Raw genomic sequence first — 8,342 nt, 5'->3', positions numbered from 1 at the left:
GAAAATACGTTGTTTTCGAAAATTATTTTTCGTGACAGTTATTTGGTGTCATAAAAGGGTAGGATTTATTAAAATAAAAAATCCCCAAATTTATTAAATTAATTGGTTAAAATAAAAATCCCTAATTTCTCAACCCTTCCCATTTGCGCCACTGGTCTTCTTCTTCGTCTGGCGAATCATCGACGTCAGCTGAATCTTCGACGTCTGGCCACCGTTCGACTTCTACAAATGATTTGCTTATCCTACTTTTTTCTTACTGCACAAACTATTTTTGCAGTTGCTGTCAGGAAGGAAATTCAAAATGAGACAGATCGAGCGACTGACCGCTCTAAACAAATTTCCAGTGTCCCAATTCATCTCAGTATATATTCTCCTAATGGTAGGGCAAGAATTTGACTTCTGAATTTTCTAATTAATCTTTTGCACATCTTGTGCAGCATAGTGTGAATTTTCTTTCTAATATTACTGATTAACTAACTAGCTTTAGTCAAAGACTTGTTCCAATCTAGCAAAAATAACCTTTCATAATATTTCTTGATGAAGTAGCATGGTTGAGATTTCTCCTTGAAATATTGTTTTGAAATTTAGGGGAGTTTGAGAAATTGTTTTGGAAAATCCATTTTGGGAATATTTAGCAGATATTAATGTTGCTATGTTTCTTGACTGCAAATATTTTGAGCATGTAGCTTTCATGCACCATTCTTGCTTGCATCTTCTCATATATACTTTGTATTTTTCAAATCTTTACAGTTGTAAACTTCACACTTATTGATCTTCTTGGGCTTACAAAAGTAGCTGTTGGTAAGTCATTTCAACTTATACTGATCCATGGTTTAATTTTGTTATCTTAGCAATGACATGGTGACATTTATGTATTCTCTTGCAAAATTCAGAGGGCCAACCAGAGAGTATTGTTCAAGAAATTGAAATGGCGGTTCGCTCCTATATTGAAAAGATAAGGTTTTGAAAATAGAAGGTGCTCTTTTGTTTAATCATCTATTACAATTTACAACCTATCGTTATCCATATCAAATTTCTTTTCTTTATCTGTACTTTCATTGTTAAAGAAGGATTAAATTTCATCATGCATGTTAACTTGTTTGGCATGCCCTTATGCAGTCTAATTGTATTATACTTGCTATTTCACCCACCAATCAAGATTTGGCGAAATCGGATGCGATTAAAATTTCTCGTGAAGTTGATCCTACTGGTAACACCAATGCTTTCAAGCCATTTGTTATAATTTATTGCTAAAAAAGAAATGTGTTATTACATTTTGCATACTCTGTTAGTGTCTTTCTCATTGTTATTTTCTCAAGTGTTCTTCAAAGGAGTAAATTTGTTTTTAAGGTATCTTTACCATTTTTCTATATTTTTCTCATAGGGGAGAGAACTTTTGGTGTCTTGACGAAGATTGATCCCATGGACAAGGGAACAGATGTTGTTGATGTAAGTTTCTCCGACTCCCTCTTCATCAAACATAAAGTAATGTAATTATACAAGACCCTTTCTAAGAACAAGAAGTTAAAATTGGAAATGTTCGTTTTTGCCCCTTCAGAGAATTGATATTTGTTTTTTTTTTTTTTTTTGCCTTGATTTAATGGATGTGTAAATACCTATTGTATCATATTCTAAATCGCATTCTTTGCATTGCTAAGATATTGGAAGGCAAAGCTTACAAGCTGAAGTTTCCTTAGGTTGGTGTTGTAGATCGTTCACAAGCAGATATCAACAAAAATGTTGACATGATTGCAACTAGGCGTAGGGAGCGTGAATATTTTGCTAGCACTCCTAAATACAAGCACCTCGCCCATAGGATGGGCTCTGAGCATCTAGCAAAGGTCCTTTCAAAGGTATGCTTACCATTTATTTTGTCTAATTCCTTATATTTTCCCCATTTGGAATCATGTAAAGTGGCATATTGTGGTTATTGATATTTGACTTTTTGTAATTGCAATGTTAATTTCAGCATCTAGAAACGGTGATCAAGTCCAAAATCCCCGGCATTCAAAACCTTATTAACAAGACCATTTCAGAACTTGAATTCGAACTAAGTCGTCTTGGAAGGCCTGTTGCAAATGATGCTTGGGTATGTTCCTTGAAATTTCAATGGTTGCCTCGATTGGTTATAAACCCATTTATAGGGTTCATTTTTATTGTTTTAGTTTTACCTGTTCTGCTTTTGGTTCCGTAAGATGGTTGGAGGGGTTGTTAATATATGTTTCTTTAATTTCCTTCTCTTAAGTTACATTTTTATTTGATAAATGCAGGGTAAACTATACATGATTATGGAGATTTGTCGGGCTTTTCATCAGAATTTTAAAGAGCACCTTGATGGCATGTATGTTTATGTTTCCCTCGTTTTCTTTTGTAATATGTAGTGCTTCCTCCTTGACGACTTTTGTCATGTTTCCTAAGCAATTCTATATCTTCATCTTTCTCTGCAGGTGTCCTGGTGGTGATAAAATTTACAATGTCTTTGATGACAAACTTCTTACTGCCCTAAAGAGGTTGCAGTTTGATAGGCAATTGTCAATGGAAAATGTAAAGAAACTTATTACTGAAGCTAACGGATATCAACCTCATTTAATAGCTCCTGAACAAGAATATCTTCGTCTTATTGAATCTACTTTAGTTACTATTAGAGGCCCAACTGAAGCATGTGTTGATGCGGTATGCACAAAACAACTTTGTATTACTTTGGTATACATGAAACTTGTGCTTATGACATATTGGTGCATAAGGGGAAGAAGAGGTGAACATTTGTTATATAGAGTTTCAATGATGCGCTATAATATATTTGTTAATATATTTTCTCATTATCAGATTAAGAGATCATTGCCACTATTTAAGAATTTATTGGATGCTCATCATTCTTCCTACATATATATTTTTTTCTCTTATTTCAGGTTCATGCCATATTGAAGGATCTGGTTTACAAAGCGATGGGTGAAACTCTAGTATGCTCTTGAACCTTGCATATGATACATTTAAATTAGAACCATGCTTCATCCTTGTTTGCTCCTGAAGAAACAGTCAATCGATGTTTAATTAACGTTTTATAATAATATTGATTAGTTTGGTTAGATTGACTTCGGAGTTATAGTTGTTCAAATATGTTTTGAGCTGCTTGCTAAGAGATGATGAACCTTGTCTTCAAATATGTTCTTTTACCATTGACTTAGATTCGTAAAGGTGAACATAGTGAAGGACGATGAGAAAGTGAAAGGTGTGGCGTTACAGAAAATGAAGGTTAGTGAATCAAAAGTTTAACTTCATTCATTAATAAGCTTCTGTGAGGTATACATATTTGACAAAGTCTAGTGCATAATTTGATCAATTCTTTTGCTTTTAGCCATTGATATGCTTGTAGGTGTTTTAGCTTTGAGTTTTGTTATTCGTTGTTGGTTTTGGACTTTCTGTGAAGTTCTGTAATGAATTTACCTGAGTTTGTGGGCTGAATTTGGTGTTTGCGATTCTGTTTTTCTTTTTTTTCTTATGGATGAATTTTGTGCATTGTGTACTTAAACAGTAGCATAATTTTGTGACCTGTATATGTAAGGCTTTCCATTTCAATACCCTCTACATTTCCAATACCAAGCTTAGAAGTTATAGAAAAGGAATGATAACACTTTTGTTTTGACTTTTTAAATTTATTACTATTCTTAGTTTATTTTTAGGTTTACTCTTGATGATTAGAAAACTCGAGTCTCTGTTGCATAATACTTTTGTGAAAAATATGGTGCGACACTCAAATTTTTATCTGTACCGGCTATACATGCTCGTAATTATGCAAAGCCCATTTTTAGCTTTGAGTTTTGTTATTTGTTGTTGGTTTTGGATTGTGTGAAGTTTTGTAACTAATTTAGCTGAGTTTGTGGGCAGATTTAGTATTTGCAATTCTGTTTTTCTTCTTTTTCATATGGATGAATTTGTAGATTTCATTTTTAGTGATGAAATTGTGCATTGTGTACTTAAACAATAGCATAATTATGTGACCCGTATATGTAAGGCTTTCCATTTGAATATCCTCTACATTCCCAAAACCAAGCTTAGAAGTTATAGAAAAGAATAATTTACTGCCGAGCTTAGAAATTACTATTGTTGAAGTGTGTATGTATTGTTTTGTTGAAGCGAATGTGTATTGTGTTGTTGAAGTGAATGTGCTGTATTGTTGAATCAATTTTGTTTCCTTTTATTTTCTTACTAGGTTTTGCCAGAATCCATTGGAGCAGCGAAACCATATTTGTCGCAATTCATTGATGTATAGGCATTTTTTTAGGTTTGGTAGGAAAATTTCTGGTTTAAATATAGTTATTTAAATAGCTTGTTCGTAACAGACCATATATGTACCAACACTTAAAGCAATATTATAAAGTGTATGTTTCTTTATATTAAAACATTCACCGTTTCTTTCCATATGTGATTGTATTGGTTTGTGCAATGGTATGTGTAATGGCAGGGAAACATGAAAAACAGGATTGAATAAAAAATAATGCAAGAAAAACAGTGACTAAAAACAAAATTATGACATTTAAATGTAAAAAAAACTGTCATCAAAAAAGTTTTATTGATAGTTAATTAATGTCATGGAAAGTGAAATGATGACAGTTAATAAGTGTCATAAAAGATAAATAATGACATGTAATATCTGTCATACAATATTAACAATGACAGTTATTCGCAGTCATCAAATGTAAACAATGACAGTTATTCGATGTCATAAAATATAAACAATGGTAGTTATTAACTGTCATAAAAAATAAATAATGACAGTTATAATCTGTCATAAAATATTGAATTAGTGACATTTATTCTATGTCATGAAAAACCACATTTCGTGACAGTTTTGGAGAACTATCATAAAATACTTTCCATGACTATCGCATCAATGACTGCAAAAAACTGTCACGAAAGCTTTTAATGACAGCATTTAACTGTCATTGTCGGTCCTTTTTCTACTAGTGCATAACATCCAAGCAATGTCGAACGTGAAGCTTCTTCCAATATTCAAGTTCAAAAAATATGGATTTCTTCTTCCAACAACTACGTGAAAAGCCTATTGATCTCTTTCTGGTACTCGATGAATTTTCGTCATTAGAGAAATCATTATTGATAAACATTTCAAAAATACTTTCTCCTGACAATGGTTGGAAAGCTATTCCAAGCTCTTTTTCGTTATTGAAAACCTTTTTTTTGTTTTCTAAATGGATGATTAAGTGGTAAAAATTTTATATGTCTAAGATATGCCATCTTCTTTCCAAATTTTAAATGTATAGCAAACGTTTTTTTGTCGCATATGGAACATGCACAATATCCTTTAATAGTGCGACCTGCCAGATTACCATATGCAGGAAAGTCATTAATAGTCCACAATAATACTGCTTTTAATGTGAAAACCTCATTTCGATATTCATCATAACAAGGTACACCATCATTCCATAGTATTTTCAAATCATCTATTAAAGGAGCTAAGGACACATCTATATTGTACCCCGGTTGATTTGGCCCAGAAATTAACATTGTTAACATCATAAATTTACGTCTCATACATAACCATGGTGGGAGATTGTATGTTGTCAATATCATGGGCCAACAACTATATTTACTATTCATCTCACTATGAGGATTAATTCCATTAGTAGATAAAGCAAGACAAAGGTTTCTTTCCTCACTTCCAAAATCAGACCATAAATGATCAACCAATTTTCAAGATGGACTGTCAGCTGGATGGCGTAAATTTCCATCAACCAATCTTTCGTTTGCATGCCATGTTAAATTCTTCGAATGTATTTGATTATTGAACATCCTTTGAAATCGTGGAATTGGTGGAAAATACCAAACAACTTTAGCAGACACTTCTTTTTGTACTTCAGACGAGTTCTTACGCTTCTTCCACCTCGACTCATTACAATGAGGACAATTAGATATATCAGCAAATTCTTTTCTGTATAGGCAACATTCATTAGGACACGCATGAATCTTCTCATACATCATTCTTAAAGTAACTAAAACTTTTTTTGCATCGTACGTCGATGTTGGCAATTCGTTATTTTCAGGTAATATACTTTTCAACAGACTCAACAGCTTTGTAAAAGCTAGTATCGCTCCACTCGAATTTTGCTTTTAACTGATACAATTTGACTATTGTACCCAACTTGGTCAAGTTTTCACAACCTGAATATAAAGGTTTTTCAGCATCTATAAGTAACTTTTTAAATTTTTGGGGATCATCTACACTATTTTGTTGTGCCTCTTCCACCATTTCAACCATATTGTCATCAACATTATCATCCAAAAATTGTTTCCTAGAATTGTAGTCTATATCAGGAACTAAATTTGTTGGACAATACTTAGTAAGGTTTTTGCCATGCCAAATCCAATTGTCATACCTTTGGTTAATACCATTGATTAATAAGTGGTTTCTAACTTCATTAGTATTAAGTGTTTTGGAATTTCCACACCTAATACATGGACATGACATAGAAATTCTGCCACTTGAATGTTTTTGTGTAAACTCAATAAAACGATCAACACCTTCTTCATATTCCGTAGATAATCTATCTTTTATCATCCACGACTTATCCATTGTGCAATAACCTAATTATATGAAATTAATTAGACAAATCACCTTAACAAAATGAAAAAAAAAATCAAATAACAAAGTATCCGAATGACTATCATAACTGCAAGATAGTCATTTAATGCATCACCAAAGTAAGCATCATGATTAACTCAAGCTACTCTAAGCATATCAAACAATGAGATGAAACATATTATACTAACGAGATTACTTAAAAATAAAATGAAGTAAAATATAAAAACATAAACAAACCAAACTCTTAATTGATAAAAGAAAACATAAAAATGAAAAAAAAAACATTCAATCTTCTCTAAACTGAATTGAATACAAAAACATTAAAATAATAAATAAATATACATACAAAGTTGAGACAATTCATTCTTTTTCTAAAAAAAAACTAAAATGCATGAGATAAGAAGAAGAAACAAAAACTATCTATGAAAGTCACTCAAAGATCCTAAGACAACTTACTTGCTCACGATCAAAATTAATTCCTAAATTTTCATAGATGAATCCATTTAGACATTTCATTACAATTACATTTGAAATCCATTCATGGATTAATTCTCAAATTTTCAATTTTTCAATCGTCGATTTTACGTAATTAAATAGTAGAGTATATAAATACATGTAGATTTTCATAGAAAATTCTAATGTACTTCACTGACCTCTATATATGGTTTTGACATTTGAATGTTCTAATTAATACTAATTTAACATCACATATGGAAAATATTATGTCAAATCTACGATCATACAATGAAACAAGGGACTTTCATCCCTAAGTTAAGATACTCTTCAAGTAACTAAAATTAAATATATGAGAGATTCATATTATAAATCCTAAAGTGACTATTTATAATCTTACGATAAAATATGCAAAATAACTAATTAAACATTGATTAACCTAAATTATCTGCTAACTATTAATTAGTATATTGATTATCTAATAATATATGTTTAAAGTCACGGAGGTTTAACTTGAAACAAACAAACAAAACATGAAAATTATTAAAAGTTGAACACTGGAAAAGAAACATAAGTGGCTTTGATATTGATATTTTTTTCTATTTAAGGGTATTTACATTGACGAGACAAACCAAATAACTCATAATTAACAAATTTCTTTAAACTATCATATCAATAACAACTTCTTTCATCTAATGTCCCCTCGAAGTTGGACTATATAGATGAACAATATTTGATAATAGAAAAATAGGAAGGATATGCCGGTGGTCTTGTAAAAATGACTTCCCTTTTCTTTACTTATATCTTGTTCCTTTCAATGTCTCATAGCAAACTTACTTGTGCAAGTGTTTAATAAAGTCTTTGAAATTAAAAAACAACAGTTTACAAGGGAAGGAAATTTGGTTTGTAATTGCTTGAAGCTCGTCATCAACAAAATAAAGATTGAAATCATCACTTTATAGTTTCCTAAAACTGATGCAACTTACACAGCACAAAAACAACAAGGTTGAAGGCAGGGCACCTTAGTATTTACTCTGCTTCCTTGCCACCTCAAGTCAAGAAGCTTTCTTGTAAACCAAAATCCTCTTGGAAGAACCAAGACAATGTCATTTTAGTTTTAAAAGGGGGCAAGTGGGTTGAAACAGTGAAGAAGAGTACCTTGGGGAGAATGGGAAAACAAATGGAATATTCATTGCAATTTCCAATTAAGCGACAGAAGAATTGATATATAGGAAACTTTTCGATCGACAGCGAACGGTTGAGCGACAGAAGAATAAAAATATCATGAACA

The 8,342-nt window shown here is 31.7% G+C and overlaps 1 pseudogene; it reads left to right on the top strand.

Moving 5' to 3' along the window:
* The first annotated feature begins 144 nt into the window (after positions 1-144).
* Positions 145-4,419, top strand: LOC103490137 (dynamin-related protein 12A-like; annotated as a pseudogene).
* Positions 4,420-8,342: the final 3,923 nt, after the last annotated feature.

The sequence above is a fragment of the Cucumis melo genome, chromosome 1, assembly GCF_025177605.1.
Source record: "Cucumis melo cultivar AY chromosome 1, USDA_Cmelo_AY_1.0, whole genome shotgun sequence".
Lineage (NCBI taxonomy): Eukaryota > Viridiplantae > Streptophyta > Magnoliopsida > Cucurbitales > Cucurbitaceae > Cucumis > Cucumis melo.
Note: the sequence above shows the minus strand (reverse complement) of the source record. Positions and strands in the feature narration are given on the sequence as shown.